General features: G+C 45.3%; 2 long non-coding RNA genes across 3 annotated transcripts in view; one reads left to right on the top strand and one right to left on the bottom strand.

Moving 5' to 3' along the window:
* Positions 1 to 21,964, bottom strand: part of LOC141102567 (uncharacterized) — a 105,422-nt gene that overhangs the window by 60,592 nt on the left and 22,866 nt on the right. The window lies entirely within an intron of this gene.
* The window catches only part of LOC141102555 (uncharacterized), a 49,171-nt gene that overhangs the window by 18,617 nt on the left and 8,590 nt on the right, over positions 1 to 21,964 (top strand). Inside the window, exon 3 of one of the 2 annotated variants that reach the window (XR_012235147.1) lies at positions 18,302 to 18,337. The exons of the other annotated variant lie outside the window; for it this stretch is intronic. This is a non-coding gene — a long non-coding RNA (uncharacterized lncRNA). The remainder of the gene's footprint in view (positions 1 to 18,301; positions 18,338 to 21,964) is intronic. 2 annotated transcript variants of the gene reach the window in all.

Below are 21,964 nucleotides of genomic sequence, written 5' to 3' on the forward strand. Positions count from 1 at the left end.
TGACTGGGCTCAAGCCCATTGACCCCGCCCAATAGGGGGCCCAGCGGGCTCCGCTCGTTTACATTTTAAACAGGGATGGACTGGCCATCGGGACTATCGGGAGATTCCCGGTGGGCCGATGGTTCAGAGTGGGTCGGTTTCAGCCGCATCTGTGGTGCTCGGCGATCTACCGTCAACCGCCGACAGCTGGTGCCTGACAGGTAGATCAAGATTTAGCCAGTATGTAGAGTAGCGCAGTAGCGCAGGAAGCGTCTGTCTGTAGTAAGTTCTCTCTCATGCCACACAGCGCTGCTTGCTCCGCGGCGCCCCCTCCTCTCTTCTCGTCTATCCCCATTGGCTTGTGACACCATCTGGGATAGACGAGAAGAGAGGAGGGGCTGCCGGGGAGCGTGCAGCGCTGCGTGACATGAGAGAGAACTTACTACAGACAAACGCTTCCTGCGCTACTGCGCTACTCTGCATACTGGCTAGTAGAGCTGCAACTAACGATTATTTTCATAATCGATTAGTTGGCCGATTATTGGTTTGATTAATCGATTAATCGGTTAATAACCTTAAAATTGTGGTGTATAATTTAGCTAATATGTAAAGTTTAAAAAAAAAAGGCAATTTATTCTTAAATATCTCTATGCAGTGATAAATATAAATAACCAACTATATGGTTAGAGAGCAAAATCTGAGAATAACAGACAGAAGAGATATACTGTATATACTATTACAGGAGATCTATACTGTATATACTATTAGAGGAGATCTATACCGTATATACTATTAGAGGTTGAGACCTCTTTTATTTTCAATCTACACCTCTTCTCTGGGTCAATATCATTTCTACGCTGACGACACACAAATCTATCTCTCCACCCCTCAACTCACTCCATCAGTCTCCTCACGCATCACTAACTTACTAACCGACATATCTGTATGGATGTCACATCAATTCCTCAAATTCAACTTGTCCAAAACTGAGCTTATAATATTTCTTCCCCCCACGTGCCTGTTCCCCTGACTTGTCTGTCAAGAGCAATGGCACAACCATCCACCCCACCCCACATGTCAGGGTGCTAGGTGTTATCCTGGACTCTGAACTCTACTTTCGGCCCCACATCCAATCACTTTCCAAAGCTTGCCGTCTCAACCTCTGCAACATCTCTAAACTACGTCCCTTTCTAACCAATGAAACCACAAAGCTCCTGATTCACTCCCTGGTTATTTCTCACCTCGACTACTGCCTCCTCATTGGCTTACCTTTAAATAGATTATCCCCCCTTCAGTCCATCATGAATGCTGCTGCCAGACTCATCGACCTTACAAACCGCTCAGTGTCTGCTACCCCTCTCTGCCAATCCATCCATTGGCTACCACTCGCACCAATGACTTAAATTAAAAATACTAACAATAAGTTACAAAGCCATCCACAACTCTGCCCCCAGCTACATCACTAGCCTAGTCTCAAAATACCAACCTAATCGCCGTCTCCGTTCCTCCCAAGACCTCCTGCTCTCTAGCTCCCTCATCACCTCCTCCCATATGCGCCTCCAGGACTTCTCCCGAGTCTCGCCCATACTCTGGAATTCCCTACCCCAATCTGTCAGACTGTCTCCAAATTTATCCACTTTTAGGCAATCCCTGAAAACTTTCCTCTTCAGAGAAGCCTATCCTGCCTCCATCTAACAACTGCACTGTTTTCTCCATTAGCTCATCCCCCACAGCTGTTACCCTCTTGTATAACTTGACCCTCCCCCCTAGATTGTAAGCTCTAACGAGCAGGGCTCTCTGATTCCTCCTGTATTGAATTGTATTGTAATTGTACTATCTGCCCTAATGTTGTAAAGCGTTGCGTAAACTGTCTGCGCTATATAAATCCTGTATAATAATAATAATAACTGTGGAGAGAAATGCGAGCTGGCAATTGGCCGACAGCTGAGCGGACAGCTCAGAGAAGGAAGGGCTGCCTGACACACTGATAATCTGTACACTAACGATCAGTGCCCTGATTTTCAGTGTACTGTAAATGTCCCCTGTCACACTTGCTGTTTACCGGCTCTCCTCTCCTCATGCTGTGACAGCGCGTGAAGAAAGGAATGGTGATAACTGGCAAGTTTGTGTACATGTGATCAGCTGTGATTTGACACAGCTGATCACATGCTAAAGGGCTGCAGTAATTGGCCCTTTCTCCCGATCTGTGATCAGCTGTGTCTGAAGGACACAGTGATTACAGAGCATGCCAGATGCACTCCCGACGGGGCGCTCAAGGGATGTGGTTCTGGGTGGATGTTCATGGATGCCCTCCCAGAACTGGGGAGATTTTCGGCTATAACGTGGTCAAGAGTGGTTACGCTGGTTTTAATATTTTTTATTAGATTTGTATTAATTAGATTTTTGCAGTGAATATTTGTGTATTTTGTCCTCCTCTATGACACCTAAAAAACGGCTCCCCTGCAGCCCCAGTGTGAGAGCCCAAGTGCTTTCACGCTGGAGCGGTGCGCTTTTAGGATGTTAGAAAAAGTCCTGCAAGCAGCATCTTTGGGGTGGTGGAAGAGCGGTGTATACATTAAAATGAATGGGCAGTGCTGCCAAAGCGCATGCAAAGTGCTTTAGCAGAGGCGCCTTTAGCAGCGGCGCTTTTCGGGCACATTTAACCCTTTCTTAGTCCGCTAGCGGGGGTTAAAAGTGCCCGAAAAGCGGCCCTAGCGGCCGAAAAGCACCGCTAAAACGACGGTAAAGCGCCACTAAAACTATCGGTGCTTTACCGCCAACGCAGCCCGCTGGCAGTGTGAAAGGGGTCATATTGTATATATCAAATTAATGACACAGACTTTTATACAATTAAAGAATAAGTTTTTGTTTTTTTTCTCAATTCCAGCACCTCTATGTACCAATATACCATTAAAGCGCTTATATACCCTCAGAAAAAAAAAGTAAAAAAAAGAAAAAAAAAACCTGTAAGGCAAAGGCATAATGAGCTAGTATGCACCACATACTAGCTCATTATGAAATACTTACCTTAGAACAAGGTCCCCGTATGGCAGGCCGGTCCAAGTCGAGGGAGCTAACATTTTGCCCTTGGCATGTCTTCCGGGTTCGTGGCTCCGGCGCTGTGAGTGGCCGGAGCCGCGATGACGTCACTCCCACGCATGCACGCAGGAGTCTTCTTCCTGGCAAGGTCCAGCAGCGTCTGCCGGACCTTCAGCCAGGCATTCACAGCGCATGTGCCGCTTACGCCAGCGGCTGCAAAGTGAATATCTCCTAAACCTTTTTACAGGCTTACCTGTAGGTAAAAAAAAAAAAAATGGGTATACAACCACTTTAACCGCTTCAGCCCCGGAAGATTTTACCCCCTTCCTGACCAGAGCACTTTTTGCTATTCGGCACTGCGTCGCTTTAACTGACTATTGCGCGGTCATGCGACGTTGCACCCAAACAAAATTGACGTCCTTTTTTTCCCACAAACAGAGCTTTCTTTTGGTTGTATTTGATCACCTCTGCGGTTTTTATTTTTTGCGCTATAGAGCGACAATTTTGGAAAAAAAAGAATTCTTTTTTACTTTGCTATAATAAATATCCCCCAAAAAAACATTTTTTTTCCTCAGTTTAGGCCGCTATGTATTCTTCTACATATTTATGGTAAAAAAAAAAATCGCAATAAGCGTATATTGATTGGTTTGCGCAAAAGTTATAGCTTCTACAAAATAGGGGATAGTTTTATGGCATTTTTATTTTTAATTTTTTTTTATTAGTAATGGCGGCGATCTGCGATTTTTATTGGGACCGCAACATTATGGCGGACACATCTGACACTTTTGACACTATTTTGAGACCATTGTCATTTATACAGCGATCAGTGCTATAAAAATGCACTAATTACGGTGTAAATTACACTGGCAGTGAAGGGGTTAACCACTAGGGGGTGATGAAGGGGTTAAGCGTGTCCTAGGGAGTGATTCTAACTGTGGGGGGGGTGGGCTTCAAGTCACATGACAGCGATCACTGCTCCCGATGACAGGGAGCAGTGATCTCTGTCATGACACAAGCCAGAACGGGGAAATGCCTTGTTTTTCATAGGCACTTCCCCATTCTGAGGCTCCGTGACATGATCGCCGGGAGACCGTTGCCATTGCACCGACTTATATATGGGCATGCAGCCGTCGGCAAGTGGTTAAAAAATAAGTTCACCCTTGGGACCATGTTACACGTTCCACCCATTTTATGGCTGGAACGTGTAACATGTTCCCTTGCTGCAGCCTTCACCCGCTGTCCCCCTCCCTGTGGCAGCAGTACGGGGAGAACTTCCCCGTACTAGCTGTCAATTTTGAAAACAGCGCGGTCATGTGGGGCTCCACCCTAGGGTTGCCACCTGTACGGGATTGACCCGGACAGTCCAGGTTTTGACACTTATGCCCGGGTTTGCCTCTACCGTAAACCTGGACACACAGCATACCTTCAGACCTAACCGTCACGTAAATCTGTTCTTAGGATGTTAGCCAGTGCTGATCCAGGGACGGCTTCTGTGGCTGTGCAGCACCTGTCTGTGCTCTCTGCCCTCTCTCTCCCCCCCTTCCAGCCGCCCAATGATCTCAGTTATACATGCATAGGGGGAGGAAAACAGCCGCTCAGCTCCCCCCCAAACTCCTGCTCCGAGTGCACTTCCTAGCTTGCAGCGGCTGTGGCTTCTCTCTCAGCAGCACATACAACCCTCCCTGCTCTCCCTAACAGAGGAGGAGGAGAAGCAGGGCGGGGTATGCACACTCCAGCCTCACGCCCGCAGCATCTCCAGAAGCCCACGCCAGCAGCCTGACATGGGGTAAGGTACAGTACTTCTCTTCTGTGAGGTAGAGGAATGCTGTTTAGTGGACAGGGAGGAGGTGAAAGGTCAGGAAGAGAAAGAGAAGGGTGCTCTGCCCTGGAGTGGGGGGCAGAAATTTGGGGACAGAGCTTGGTACAAGGAAGTTATAAACTGGCCCGTGATTTATGCACACTTGCACTCTGTACATAAACAATCCTGAACCCTTCACTCTGCATGTAAGGCAATCCTGAACGTAACGCACTCCTGAACCCCGTACTCTGAACGCAACACACTCCTGAATCCCGTACTCTGTACATAACGCACTCCTGGACACCGTACTCTGTACATAACGCACTCCTGAACCCTGTACTCCGAACGTAACGCACTCCTGAACCCCGTACTCTGAACGTAACACACTCCTGAACCCTGCACTCTGTACATAACGCACTCCTGAACGTAACGCACTCCTGAACCCCGTACTCTGTACATAACGCACTCCTGAACCTCGCACTCTGTACATAACGCACTCCTCAATGTAACGCACTCCTGAACCCCACACTCTGTACATAACGCACTCCTGAACCCCGCACTCTGTACATAATGCACTCCTGAACGTAACACACTCCTGAACCCTGCACTCTGTACATAACGCACTCCTGAACCCTGAACTCTGTATGTACCGCACTCCGTAACGTAATGCACTCCTGAACCCTGCACTCTGTACATAAGGCACTCCTGCACGCAACGCATTCCTGAACCCCGCACTCTGTACATAACGCACTCCTGAATCCCGCACTCTGTACATAACGCACTCCTGAATGTAACGCACTCCTGAACCCTGCACTCTGAACCTAACGCACTCCTGAATTCTGCACTCTGAACCTAATGCACTCCTGAACCCTGCACTCTGAACTTAACACACTCCTGAACCCCGTACTCTGAATGTAACGTACTCCTGAACCCCGTACTCTGAATGTAACATACTCCTGAACCCCGTACTCTGAATGTAACATACTCCTGAACCCCGTACTCTGAATGTAACATACTCCTGAACCCCGTACTCTGTACATAACGCACTCCTAAACCCTGTACTCCGAACGTAACACACTCCTGAACCCTGTACTCTGAACGTAATGCACTCCTGAACCCCGTACTCTGTACGTAACGCACTCCTGAACCCCGTACTCTGAATGTAACGCGCTCCTGAACCCTGTACTCTGAATGTAATGCGCTCCTAAACCCTGTACTCCAAACGTAACGCACTCCTGAACCCCGTACTCTAAATGTAACACACTCCTGAACCCCGCACTCTGTACATAACGCACTCCTGAACCCTGCACTCCTAGCTTGCAGTGGCTGTGGATTCTCTCCCAGTGGCACACACAACCCTCCCTGCTCTCCCTGCATCTATAACAGGAGGAGGAGGAGAAGCAGGGTGGGGTATGCACACTCCAGCCTCATGCCCGCAGCATCTCCCGAAGCCCGCACCAGCAGCCTGACAAGGGGTAAGGTACAGTACTTCTCTTCTGTGGGGTAGAGGAATGCTGTGCAGTGGACATGGAGGAGGTGAAAGGTCAGGAAGAGAAAGAGAGGGGCGCTCTGCCCTGGAGTGGGGGCAGAAATTTGGGGACAGAGCTTGGTACAAGGAAGTTATAAACTGGCACGTGATTTATGTACATCTGCACTCTACATAAACAATCCTGAACCCTTCACTCTGCATGTAAGGCAATCCTGAACGTAACGCACTCCTAAACAACGCACTCTTCACATAACGCACTCCTGAACCCCGCACTTTGAATGTAACGCACTCCTGAACCCCGCACTTTGAATGTAACGCACTCCTGAACCCTGCACTTTTAATGTAACGCACTCCTGAACCCCGTACTCTGAACGTAACACACTCCTGAACCCCGTACTCTGAACGTAACACACTCCTGAACCCCGTACTCTGAACGCAACACATTCCTGAACCCCGTACTCTGAACGTAACGCACTCCTGGACCCCGTACTCTGAACGTAACGCACTCCTGGACCCCGTACTCTGAACGTAACGCACTCCTGGACCCCGTACTCTGAACGTAACGCACTCCTGGACCCCGTACTCTGAACGTAACGCACTCCTGGACCCCGTACTCTGAACGTAACGCACTCCTGGACCCCGTACTCTGAACGTAACGCACTCCTGGACCCCGTACTCTGAACGTAACGCACTCCTGGACCCCGTACTCTGAACGTAACGCACTCCTGGACCCCGTACTCTGAACGTAACGCACTCCTGGACCCCGTACTCTGAACGTAACGCACTCCTGGACCCCGTACTCTGAACGTAACGCACTCCTGGACCCCGTACTCTGAACGTAACGCACTCCTGGACCCCGTACTCTGTACGTAATGCACTCCTGAACCCCGTACTCTGTACATAATGCACTCCTGAACCCCGTACTCTGTACATAATGCACTCCTGAACCCCGTACTCTGTACATAATGCACTCCTGAACCCCGTACTCTGTACATAATGCACTCCTGAACCCCGTACTCTGTACATAATGCACTCCTGAACCCTGTACTCTGTACATAATGCACTCCTAAACCCTGTACTCCGAATATAACGCACTCCTGAACCCCATACTCTCTACATAACGCACTCCTGAACCCCGTACTCTCTACATAACGCACTCCTGAACCCCGCACTCTATACATAACGCACTCCTGAACCCCGCACTCTATACATAACGCACTCCTGAACCCCGCACTCTATACATAACGCACTCCTGAACCCCGCACTCTATACATAACGCACTCCTGAACCCCGCACTCTATACATAACGCACTCCTGAACCCCGCACTCTATACATAACGCACTCCTGAACGTAACGCACTCCTGAACCCCGCACTCTGTACATAATGCACTCCTGAACGTAATGCACTCCTGAACCCCGCACTCTGTACATAACGCACTCCTGAATGTAACGCACTCCTGAACCCCGTACTCTAAATGTAACGCACTCTTGAACCCTGCACTCTGAACCTAATGCACTCCTGAATTCTGCACTCTGAACCTAATGCACTCCTGAACCCTGCACTCTGAACCTAACACACTCCTGAACCCCGTACTCTGAATGTAATGCACTCCTGAACCCCGTACTCTGTACATAACGCACTCCTGAACCCCGTACTCTGAACGTAACACACTCCTGAACCCTGCACTCTGTACATAACGCACTCCTGAACCCCGCACTCTGTACATAACACACTCCTGAACCCGTACTCTGTACATAACACACTTCTAAACCCTGTACTTCGATTGTAACGCACTCCTGAACCCCGTACTCTGAACGTAACACACTCCTGAACCCAGTACCCTGTACATAACGCACTCCTGAACCCCGCACTCTGTACATATTGCACTCCTGAATGTAACGCACTCCTGAACCCCGTACTCTGTACATAACGCACTCCTGAACCCCGCACTCTGTACATAACGCACCCCTGAACCCCGCACTCTGTACATAACGCACTCCTGAACCCCGCACTCTGTACATAACGCACTCCTGAACCCCGCACTCTGTACATAATGCACTCCTCAACGTAACGCACTCCTGAACCCTGCACTCTGTACATAACACACTCCTCAATGTAACGCACTCCTGAACCCCGTACTCTAAATGTAACACACTCTTGAACCCTGTACTCTGAACCTAACGCACTCCTGAACTCTGCACTCTGAACCTAATGCACTCCTGAACCCTGCACTCTGAACCTAGCACACTCCTGAACCCTGTACTCTGAATGTAATGCACTCCTGAACCCTGCACTCTGAATGTAACGTACTCCTGAACCTCGTACTCTGAACGTAACGCACTCCTGAACCCCGTACTCTGAACGTAACGCACTCCTGAACCCCGTACTCTGAATGTAACGTACTCCTGAATCCCATACTCATAATGCCGCTAAAATGTTCAGGTTTGGCTTGAAGAAAAGGTGACAACCCTACTCCACCCACACGGCCACGTCATTTATACAAAGAGCTCTGTGTATGAACGAATTACAAGCCCTGACATCATTTGCGGCTGTCAGCTTGTAGTTTTCAATGATTCTTCATGTCAGAATGTATTGGCTTCCTCATACGAGATAAGAGCAAGCAGATACACTGACAGTCTAAAGGAGACCTGCATGACATCAGCGATCTGCTGATCGCTGGTGCGATGCTTTCCCGACTTCTGCAACAAAAAATAATAGATGCACATTGTTTTCTGGATTAAAAAAAAAAAAAAAAAAACTCTATTTATATTACACATACGGTTGCCACCTCATCCCTTTAAACCCAAACACATATGAATTACACATATTCTGAGGCTAATTTAGTGCAAATAAGGCACCAAGTGAGTTTAATTACCACCTTAACCACTTGCCGACCGCCTAACGCATATATACGTCGGCAGAATGGCACGGGCAGGCAGAATCACGTACCTGTACGTGATCTGCCTCCCGCGGGCGGGGGGTCCGATCGGACCCCCCCCCCGGTGCCAGCGGCGGTCGGCATTTCACTGGGAGCGTTGGGAGGCGAGGGGGAGACCATCCGATCGTGGCCCCCCCCTCGCGATCGCTCCCAGCCAATCGGAATCCTCCCCTGCCTGTGTGTAGTTTCACACAGGCAGAGGATGTGATGTCATCTCTCCTCGGCTCGGCAGTTTCCGTTCCAGCGCCGAGGAGAGAAGACATGTAAGTGCACAAAACACAAACACACACAGTAGAACATGCCAGGCACATAAAACACCCCCGACCCCCCCCCGATCACCCCCCGATCACCCCCCCAACCACCCCCCCCCCCCGTCACAAACTGACACCAAGCAGTATTTTTTTTTTTTTTTCTGATTACTGATTGGTGTCAGTTTGTGACAGTTACAGTGTTAGGGTAGTGAGTGGTAGCCCCCTTTAGGTCTAGGGTACCCCCCAACCCCCCCTAATAAAGTTTTACTGTCACTTACAAAACACTAAACAAATAACTGCAGCGTTCGCAGAGTCAGGTCTGATCCCTGCGATCGCTAACAGTTTTCTTGGTAGCGTTTTGGTGAACTGGCAAGCACCAGCCCCAGGCAGCGTCAGGTTAGCGCCAGTACCGCTAACACCCAAGCACGCACCGTACACCTCCCTTAGTGGTATAGTATCTGAACGGATCAATATCTGATCCGATCAGATCTATACTAGCGTCCCCAGCAGTTTAGGGTTCCCAAACACGCAGTGTTAGCGGGATCAGCCCAGATACCTGTTAGCACCTGCGTTTTGCCCCTCCGCCCGGCCCAGCCCACCCAAGTGCAGTATCAATCGATCACTGTCACTTACAAAACACTAAACGCATAACTGCAGCGTTCACAGAGTCAGGCCTGATCCCTGCAATCGCTAACAGTTTTTTTGGTAGTGTTTTGGTGAACTGGCAAACACCAGCCCCAGGCAGCGTCAGGTTAGCGCCAGTACCGCTAACACCCACGCACGCACCGTACACCTCCCTTAATGGTATAGTATCTGATCGGATCAATATCTGATCTGATCAGATCTATACTAGCGTCCCCAGCAGTTTAGGGTTCCCACAAACGCAGTGTTAGCGGGATCAGCCCAGATACCTGCTAGCACCTGCGTTTTGCCCCTCCGCCCGGCCCAGCCCACCCAAGTGCAGTATCGATCGATCACTGTCACTTACAAAACACTAAACGCATAACTGCAGCGTTCGCAGAGTCAGGCCTGATCTCTGCGATCGCTAACAGTTTTTTTTTGTAGCGTTTTGGTGAACTGGCAAGCACCAGCGGCCTAGTACACCCCGGTCGTAGTCAAACCCGCACTGCAGTAACACTTGGTGACGTGGCGAGTCCCATAAGTGCAGTTCAAGCTGGTGAGGTGGCAAGCACAAGTAGTGTCCCGCTGCCACCAAAAAGACAAACACAGGCCCGTCGTGCCCATAATGCCCTTCCTGCTGCATTCGCCAATTCTAATTGGGAACCCACCACTTCTGCAGCGCCCGTACTTCCCCCATTCACATTCCCAACCAAATGCAGTCGGCTGCATGAGAGGTATTTTCTTTATGTCCTCCCGAGTACCCCTACCCAACGAACCCCCCCAAAAAAGATGTCGTGTCTGCAGCAAGCGCGGATATACGCGTGACACCCGCTATTATTGTCTCTCGTGTCCTGACAATCCTGGTCTTTGCATTGGTGAATGTTTTGAACGCTACCATTCACTAGTTGAGTATTAGCGTAGGGTACAGCATTGCACAGACTAGGCACACTTTCACAGGGTCTCCCAAGATGCCATCGCATTTTGAGAGACCCGAACCTGGAACCGGTTACAGTTATAAAAGTTACAGTTACAAAAAAAGTGTAAAAAAAAAAAAAAAAAAACACAAAAATATAAAATAAAAAATAATAGTTGTCGTTTTATTGTTCTCTCTCTCTCTATTCTCTCTATTGTACTGCTCTTTTTTACTGTATTCTATTCTGCAATGTTTTATTGTTATTATGTTTTATCATGTTTGCTTTTCAGGTATGCAATTTTTTATACTTTACCGTTTACTGTGCTTTATTGTTAACCATTTTTTTGTCTTCAGGTACGCCATTCACGACTTTGAGTGGTTATACCAGAATGATGCCTGCAGGTTTAGGTATCATCTTGGTATCATTCTTTTCAGCCAGCGGTCGGCTTTCATGTAAAAGCAATCCTAGCAGCTAATTAGCCTCTAGACTGCTTTTACAAGCAGTGGGAGGGAATGCCCCCCCCAACGTCTTCCGTGTTTTTCTCTGGCTCTCCTGTCTCAACAGGGAACCTGAGAATGCAGCCGGTGATTCAGCCAGCTGACCATAGAGCTGATCAGAGACCAGAGTGGCTCCAATCATCTCTATGGCCTAAGAAACCGGAAGCTACGAGCATTTTATGACTTAGATTTCGCCGGATGTAAACAGCGCCATTGGGAAATTGGGAAAGCATTTTATCACACCGATCTTGGTGTGGTCAGATGCTTTGAGGGCAGAGGAGAAATAGACCCCAATTTTTTCAAAAAAGAGTACCTGTCACTACCTATTGCTATGATAGGGGATATTTACATTCCCTGAGATAACAATAAAAATGATTTAAAAAAAAAAAAATGAAAGGAACAGTTTTAACATAAGATAAAAAAAATAATAATAATAAAGAAAAAAAAAAAATAAAGAAAAAAAAAAAAAAAAAAAGCACCCCTGTCCCCCCTGCTCTCGCGCTAAGGCGAACGCAAGCGTCGGTCTGGCGTCAAATGTAAACAGCAATTGCACCATGCATGTGAGGTATCACCGCGAACGTCAGATCGAGGGCAGTAATTTTAGCAGTAGACCTCCTCTGTAAATCTAAAGTGGTAACCTGTAAAGGCTTTTAAAGGCTTTTAAAAATGTATTTAGTTTGTCGCCACTGCACGTTTGTGCGCAATTTTAAAGCATGTCATGTTTGGTATCCATGTACTCAGCCTAAGATCATCTTTTTTATTTCATCAAACATTTGGGCAATATAGTGTGTTTTAGTGCATTAAAATTTAAAAAAGTGTGTTTTTTCCCCAAAAAATGCGTTTGAAAAATCGCTGCGCAAATACTGTGTGAAAAAAAAAAATGAAACACCCACCATTTTAATCTGTAGGGCATTTGCTTTAAAAAAATATATAATGTTTGGGGGTTCAAAGTAATTTTCTTGCAAAAAAAAATTATTTTTTTATGTAATCAAAAAGTGTCAGAAAGGGCTTTGTCTTCAAGTAGTTAGAAGAGTGGGTGATATATTGCTCAAACATGCCATGGGAATATGTGAAATTACACCCCAAAATACATTCTGTTGCTTCTCCTGAGTATGGGGATACCACATGTGTGAGACTATCCCGAAAAGCCAGTTCACTAGAATGAGGCGTAACTGCACCGACATCGGAGACTATAGGATACAGGCGGACATCATATCCAAAAGATTGGAAGAAAAAGGTTACAACAAAGAACTCTTGATTAAAACTAAACAACAGGTGGAATCCATAGATAGAGTTTCTTTATTAAATGACGCCCCCAGAAGCAATTCGGGGGGACCATCATTACCGTTTATCACGGGCTTTTCCACACAACATTATCAGATCACAAGGATCTTGCGTAAACATTGGCACCTCCTAGAGAATGATAGGGTTATTAAAACGATTTTACCTGATAAACCACAAATAGTATTTAGGGGGGTCCCCTCACTACGGGACAAAATTGCCCCTAATGTAGTGGACCCGCCCACTAAAAAGATCTCTTTTTTCCAGAATTTATCAGGCTACCACCTATGTCGAAGGTGCCAGATATGTTCTCTGAATAGGTGTAAACAAAGGAAAACTGAGTCTTTTACATCCTTCAGCACATCTAGGGTCCATAAAATTGAACCTTTTGTTACGTGTAGCACTAAAGGGGTGGTATACTTATTGCAATGCCCCTGCGGGCTGCAATATATAGGTCGAACTAAACGCCCCATGCAGGTCCGGTTGGGAGAACACATTACAAACATCAAGAATGGTTACCAATACCATTCGGTATCAAAACATTATGCGTTACACCATAACAGGAATCCTGCTAACACCTTATTTTTGGGAATAGACAGGTACAGTGCCCACTGGAGGGGTGGATCCCTGGTCAGGGAACTGTCCAGATTGGAAATGACCTGGATCCATCGTGTCCGGTGTTATACCCCCCATGGTTTAAATATTGATACCGATGTGAACGCTTTCATTGACAATAGTTAGACAGTTTACTCTATGGCCTTTACCTGAGATCATGGTGTCCGAAGGTGTTTTGGACAATGTAAGGGTGTTATTTCCCTCTTTCCATATTCTCATCCCTGGAGGGTCATTAAATTTCAATCTCTTTTTAAAGTTTTTTCAGGTTGGGATTTTTTTGAGGCGCATAGGTAATTTACACACTGACCAGATAGTCTCAAATATCCCTAAGGGTATATCTGTCCATTAGTAAATAAGATGCATGGACTGTATCCCTTAATTAATTTTTTGGACCTTCCTAGTAGTGTATTAATTTATGCTTTTCGTCAACATGAGATAATTCTCTGTGTGTCATTTAAAATTGAAGGAGTGAAGCTGTTTTTTATCCCCCTTTTTTTAAGGGTACTCCTTTTTTGTGTAAACCTTTTTTGTGTTTATCATTTTTTACCATACTTTGGAATCCATAGGTGGAACAGACAGCCATACATTGTCCAATACTCGCAGGGATGATGTGACCCCTATGTGTGCAATACCCTACACCTTAAATTAATGGATTACTCGATGTGAATATTTTCACAGGGATGGTGTGAACCTTATGTTGACATTATCCTACATTAGAAACTATTAGGTCACTGGATGGGAAGATTTTGTCTCTTATTTGTCTAACCACCAGTTCTCTATGTTTGTAAGATGGAATATCGGCTTACACGGCTGATATACATTTTTATATTTTTTCTTTTGTCCCACAAGTAACTACATTCCAACTAGTAATACATGGGTCCCGATTGCCCTCAATAGAAATGGCGGCGGTGGCCTCGGACGCCCTGATCTCAGAAGGGGGCGTTCCTTTGTCTGTGTTTGTTTCCTATATAGGTGGTGTGTCAGCACGCCGCCCGTACCCCAGGAAGACGACAGCTCTGTCGAAACGGCGTAGGGAGGAGCGGCGTGCTGACGTCACCACCACACCTCGCTGAACCCGGAGGGAACGGGCAGCAGCTGAAGCCGGCCGGCACAATTTTAAGCGATCTTTTACTGCATACACTGTAAGTGTTATTCTTTTACATTATTAAAGAGTTTTATACTGTATTACGCTATGGAGCATTTTCTTTTCTCACATATTTGTGGATTGGGAGCGGATACAACTACACTTGGCTGATTCCCTGGAGTGGTGGCCTGTGATATATACCGCAACAGAGACCCAGTGGCTGGGGGACACAGCCACCTGTGCGTAAGATCTCTGTGACAGGAGATCTTTGGATCTGGTAAGGGGCCCTTTTTATTTGAGGTGGAGGATCTCCCAGCAACATCACGCTCCTTAGGGAGACAGTCCCTTTTTTTGCATGTTTTTATCACTGGAAGAACGGGTGTTTTTCTCCTTCTCTCTGTTCAATTTCTTATATCTTCAAGGACTTTATTTTTCTAATATATGGACTCACTATAATTGCATTTGATTGTTGAACTCTTGTATCCCCACCATTCCATCAGTGTGATCTTCACTTTGCTGATATCAATTTTTTCTATTATTATATTTGGTTTATGCTGAATGTCACTCAGTTGGTTTATCAATTATGACCACGTCTAATTCTTGGAAGCGCAGCCTATTATTTACATAGTTATTTAGGTGTGGGTTGTCTCACATTAGAGGTTGCAGCTGTCTTTTTGGAGTTTTTAGGTTTACTTCTGGTTTATTATTCACATATTTTTTTGCATATTTGCATGATAATACAATTATAGGGATAGCGCAGTATTTTTTTTCAGGTTTATATTGTGACACAAGTTGCGGGAAAGAGACAATTTTTTATTTTTTTTAGCGCAAAGTTGTCACTAAATGATATATTGCTCAAACATGCCATGGGAATATGTGAAATTACACCCCAAAATACATTCTGTTGCTTCTCCTGAGTATGGGGATACCACATGTGTGAGACTTTTTGGGAGCCTAGCCGCGTACGGGACCCCGAAAACCAAGCACCGCCTTCAGGCTTTCTAAGGCCGTAAATTTTTGATTTCACTCTTCACTGCCTATCACAGTTTCGGAGGCCATGGAATGCCCAGGTCACAAAAAACCCCCCCAAATGACCCCATTTTGGAAAGTAGACACCCCAAGCTATTTGATGAGAGGTATAGTGAGTATTTTGCAGACCTCACTTTTTGTCACAAAGTTTTGAAAATTGAAAAAAGAAAAAAAAAAATGTTTTTTCTCGTCTTTCTTTATTTTCAAAAACAAATGAGAGCTGCAAAATACTCACCATGCCTCTCAGCAAATAGCTTGGGGTGTCTACTTTCCAAAATGGGGTCATTTGGGGGGGGGTTTGTGCCACCTGGGCATTCCATGGCCTCCGAAACTGTGATAGGCAGTGAAGAGTGAAATCAAAAATTTACACCCTTAGAAATCCTGAAGGCGGTGATTGGTTTTCGGGGCCCCGTACGCGGCTAGGCTCCCAAAAAGTCCCACACATGTGGTATCCCCGTACTCAGGAGAAGTAGCTAAATGTATTTTGGGGTGCAATTCCACATATGCCCATGGCCTGTGTGAGCAATATATCATTTAGTGACAACTTTGTGCAAAAAAAAAAAAAAAATTTGTCACTTTCCCGCAACTTGTGTCAAAATATAAAACATTCCATGGACTCAACATGCCTCAAAGCAAATAGCTTGGGGTGTCTACTTTCCAAAATGGGGTCATTTGGGGGGGTTTTATGCCATCTGGGCATTTTATGGCCTTCAAAACTGTGATAGGTAGTGAGGAGTAAAATCAAAAATGTACGCCCTTAGAAATCCTGAAGGCAGTGATTGGTTTTCGGGGCCCCGTACGCGGCTAGGCTCCCAAAAAGTCCCACACATGTGGTATCCCCATACTCAGGAGAAGCAGCTAAATGTATTTTGGGGTGCAATTCCACATATGCCCATGGCCTGTGTGAGCAATATATCATTTAGTGACAACTTTTTGTAATTTTTTTTTTTTTTTTTGTCATTATTCAATCACTTGGGACAAAAAAAATGAATATTCAATGGGCTCAACATGCCTCTCAGCAATTTCCTTGGGGTGTCTACTTTCCAAAATGGGGTCATTTGTGGGGGTTTTGTACTGCCCTGCCATTTTAGCACCTCAAGAAAGACATAGGCAGTCATAAATTAAAGGCTGTGTAAATTCCAGAAAATGTACCCTAGTTTGTAGGCGCTATAACTTTTGCGCAAACCAATAAATATACACTTATTGACATTTTTTTTTACCAAAGACATGTGGCCGAATACATTTTGGCCTAAATGTATGACTAAAATTGAGTTTATTGGATTTTTTTTAGAACAAAAAGTAGAAAATATCATTTTTTTTCAAAATTTTCGGTCTTTTTCCGTGTATAGCGCAAAAAATAAAAACGGCAGAGGTGATCAAATACCATCAAAAGAAAGCTCTATTTGTGGGAAGAAAAGGACGCAAATTTCGTTTGGGTACAGCATTGCATGACCGCGCAATTAGCAGTTAAAGCGACGCAGTGCCGAATTGTAAAAAGTGCTCTGGTCAGGAAGGGGGTAAAACCTTCCGGGGCTGAAGTGGTTAATCAGCCACAGACCCTGTATAATTATTATGTGTTCGGACGTGACACAGGAAGGAGTTAAGCCAGCTGACCTCATTGGCACACACCCTTTATTTACCCTTCCAGCAAATTATTACCGCCCCTAATCAGGTGCATATTTTTCTTATGCAATCAGTGAATATCTTTCTCGCTAAATACACAGGCAGTGATCGCTCATATACAAAAGAAAAATAACTGCGCTTGTTTATCACATGTGAATATTAATATATCCTAATAGCTGCATGAACACCATGAGATATTATTTATCACAGTAAATAACATATAAACAAAGTGTTGCGCTGTAACAGTTAAATCATAAAAAAGACCTTTAATGAAAACATGTGCAGAAATAATTTTCATGTGAAGAGAGTCCACCTTCTTCCTTTGCACAATTGGAACCATGATAAACCAAAGACTTCACCGCTTGAAACAGACCACCACCAAAAAGGAGTCAGATGTACGCTTACCATATCGCAAGGACTTTCTAATGAAAGAAAGGTCAAGCGGGCCATTTTATATCTGGCTCTCCAAGCCCTCCCCGTTCCTAAGCGGCTTTAAATGGATTCTGAACCATTCCACATTATTAGAAATAGGCAATCTATTGCATGGGAATCAGAATCTCCAGATAATGCAACCCAACAGGACATTCAGTGGAATCTATGACTGTAACATATCCAATGCAGCCTACTGGAGTTTGGGGTCTCTTCTACTCCATGTCTATGGTAAGTTGTACTGAAACAAATCCAATGCAGCCTACTGGAGTTTGGGTCCCTTCTGCTCCGTGTCTATGGTAAGTTGTACTGAAACAAATCCTATGCAGCCTACTGGAGTTTGGGGTCCCTTCTGCTCCATGTCTATGTTAAGTTGTACTGAAACAAATCCAGTGAAGCCTACTGGAGTTTTGGGTCCATTCTGCTCCATGTCTATGGTAAGTTGTACTGAAACAAATCCAATGCAGCCTACTAGAGTTTGGAGTCCCTTCTGCTCCGTGTCTATGGTAAGTTGTAGCAAACAAGTCTGGTCAGTGTCATCTGTGAATTTGCATGTAGAGTACCACCTTTGTGAATGGAGCTCCAGCAGAGAGAGGCTATGTGTACCACTGTACCTGGAGATCAGGAGGTACAAAATGAAGATTTTGTATATGACTGTTTATAAATACCAACTTATTCACATTATTTTCTGCTTGTCTGTCTTATCATTCAGTGTTCAAATAAAAGAAGACAACTGAAAAACGCTCAGGTACAATTTGAATGTTTATAAATGCTATTAAAATTTTTTTTTAAAAGTCACACTGTTGAAACTATTTGATTAAAACATGGTTGAACGTCAATAACAACATCTTATGCTTTAAAGAGAAAGTAAACTCTGCAGTCCCTATGGTCCTTTTCATCCATTTAAATGTAATTACCGTTTAACAAGCATTACATGGTCTAATCAAGTCAGAATAGCCTATTACTTACTTTATTTTAAAACTTTTAAAGTTTGTGTTGTGAGTGTTTGTGTTGTCTTCTGGGATAAGGCAGCGCCATCTTTAGTACTATCATCTTGAGTCTGTGTAGAATATAATTTCCGCCCTTTCCTGTTTCTCTTCATAATATCGCGCATGCGCGATCTGACATTACTGGACCGCCACTCATACCCAGCATATTACATTGTTTTTTTGCTTTTTATATACCGGTATATACCTGTTCTGGGTATATGCGTGCCTGTCAGTCCTGCTCCAGCTCTCCTCTCCTCATCGCATTCTCGGATGCAATAGGTTTACTCCCCATGTGACGACACGCAGTCACATGAGGAGTTCCAGGATGCAGGAGAAACTTTGTAGTCTTGCGAGGAGAAGGCAGTCAGTGCTGTGCCGCTGGGAGAGGAAATCCCATTCACGGCACCCTGTCAATGGATGGACTGCACACAGAGCATGCCATAAATGAGGGGAGGGGAAGGGAAGCGCATGTGACAGTGATGTCAGTAAAACTAACAGGACGGATTACAGCAAAACTAAACAGGTAAGGAGACATTACTTACTTTTTAAGTTCTCTAAGGAGTGATGGCGATAGATTGCGAAATACATGTGTTGCTCCCTGCAATGTGTTAAAAAGAATGGTGACTGGTTCACTTCCTGCCAAGATTCTACCCATAATTCCCTGCATCCTGAAAACTTCCTATTTACACATACATCAAAAGAAATAAACAGAACTGCAGCAATACCAAAAAAGAACGCTAGATGGAGCCTGCACAGCACATACGATTTTCTTAAGTAAATTACACATTTTGCATGTAAATTTAACAACACAGGTATAAATAAGGTACAAATAATCAGCAAGACATCTGGTGGACAGAACAGTTTCTGCAATGCTGTGATGTTTCTTTACATGACCATTACACATTAAGTCCCGAATACAAATTTTGAAATGTTCTTGGCTTCTGCTTAGTTGTAGTTGACTTTTTTTTTGTTTCATAAAGATTTTAGTAAAGGTTTTCATGCACAATACAGTAAATGATTCCATTGACATCACTGCAGGTAAACTAATACATACACATTAAAAACTCCACCCATAGCCTATATGATTATTAAGATCCGAGGGAGTCATCCTGTTCCTGCGGCATGTGATTAGCTATTCCCAATATTGTACCCTTCATTCAAATTTATTGTAGAGAATAACCACAAACTGTCTGATATTTAAGAACAAGGTATATAGGAGCGCCATTGGTTAGGTCGCTTGAGGTATCCAAAAGGGGTGTGGGAGCAATATCAGTCCACACTTTTTGTTACTGGTCCCACTGTGCCCTTTCATATCTATTTTGCTAGAAGGGGAAGGGAGAGAGAAAGGGTAAATAAAAGTTAGGGGGGAGGAAGAATTCAGAGGATAAACAGAGGAGAGGGGGTGGGACCACCACCAGCTACCCTCTCCATCTCTAACATGTCGAGTTGTATCTTGTGGCAATTGACGAGCGGTAAGGAGGATCATTTGCTGCCAAGTCCCCTTCTCGCGGGACATGTCACTTGCTATGTTGTATCAGCTCTTGGTAGGTCTGAGATTCTCGATACGTGTACCAATCTGCCCATATGGCTGAGTATTCAGATATTTTGTCGAGAGTGGTATATATCAGCTCCTTTATCACTGCAACGTGGTGGATACAAGAGGTCCACTCCTGCATAGAGGAGACGTGGACCTCCAGTGGACCGGTACACAAAGCCTAGCAGCGTTGATCATGTGCATAGCTATCGACTTGAAATAGCGTTTTCTGGGGATTTGTGAATGATGTAGTAAATATTGTGCCGGTGTGAACTCTAACGGGAGTGAAGTAATCAGGGTTGTCGTGTCATGGACCTTACGCCAATACAGCTGAATCAGCGAGCATGTCCACCAGATATGAAGAAGAGTGTCCTTCTTCACGCCACACCTCCAGCAGCGGTCAGATACCACCGGTACAAATTTATGTAGAATATTTGGCATTTTGTACCACCTAGATGTATTCGATCCCAGGAAGCCTCGTCTAATTCTATTTCTAGTGTAGATTCCCAAAAAGCGTGGTCAGTGCATAAAGTGGCGTAACGCTCCCCAAACATTGAGGCGTAGAGCGCAGATATTACATGGCTTTGGGGAGAGGAACTAATGCAGAGAGACTCAAAAACCGTCGGGTCCCTAGTAAACCTCCCTCTACGAGCTGGATTGTCTAGATAATGTTTCAGTTGCAGGTATGACCAGAAAGGGAACTTCGCGATATTGGATAGTTCAGCCAATTCCTTGTGTTTTTTGAACCGCCCTCTCCAGAAAAAGTGTCTTGCCTCAATTTCCCTGTGTGGCCATTCTGCTGCCAGGAAGTTCCTGGCTAGGCCTGGAACGAAAGTAGGGTTGCCCCTAAGAGGGGTGATCGAGCAGTCCTTGGAGGAAAGCGTATACATAGTACACGCCCTGTCAAACGCATGCAGAGTGGCTCCAATTAGTAGATGAGCACAAAGAGAGAGTGATATGTGCTCTTTTTGGAACCACAGTACTATACCTAGTTCAGCACCAGAGGCTAGATGTTCAAGACCAACCCAACCTTTACACTTTTCATGGATCTTCCAGTCCACCACCCTAGTCAGGTGAACTGCCCAGTAGTAGCGTTGTAGATCTGGGAGTCCAATCCCCCGACTAGGCTTTGGCAACACTAACTTAGCCCATTTGATTAGTGCGGGTTTGTTGCCCCATATGAGGGACCTACACATAGCCCTATATGCCGCAAAAAATTAGGATGGCAGCCGGATTGGAATCGTTTGCATTTTGTAAAGCATGCGTGGAAAGATCCTCATTTTTAAAATGGAAGCACGCCCGAACCAAGAGATGGAGGGCGCGTCCCATTTCTGGAGATCTCGGTGCATGTTCTCCATTTCTGCCATAAAATTTCTAGTATAGAGCTCTGATAAGTTGACAGGGAGTTGTATGCCTAGGTATGTGACAGTGTCCGTTTTCCATTGGAATGGGAAATTTACCTGGTATTGTCGTATTAGGTCCAGAGATAGAGAAACTTTCAGGGCAAATTACTTTGAATAATTGATTTTCAATTTTTGATCTGTTCAGGAACTAACAAGAGATTCAGCAAGGATATTAGTGGGGAAGAGAGAAATAGTAACACGTCATCTGCAAAGACTGCAATTTAAAATTCACGGCCATATACCTTTATCCCCTTGATATCTGAGTTTTCCCTAATATAATGGAGGAGGGGTTCCAGGGTGAGGATATAAAGTAAAGGTGATAGGGGACAGCCCTGTCTCGTTCCATCATGGATAGAGAAGGCGCTCGACAAGTGGCCATTGACTATAACTCTAGCTCTCGGGTTGACATATAAGGATAAGATGAGTGCACGCATTATGGCACCAATACC

The sequence above is a fragment of the Aquarana catesbeiana genome, linkage group LG01 (assembly GCF_042186555.1).
Source record: "Aquarana catesbeiana isolate 2022-GZ linkage group LG01, ASM4218655v1, whole genome shotgun sequence".
Classification (NCBI taxonomy): Eukaryota; Metazoa; Chordata; class Amphibia; order Anura; family Ranidae; genus Aquarana; species Aquarana catesbeiana.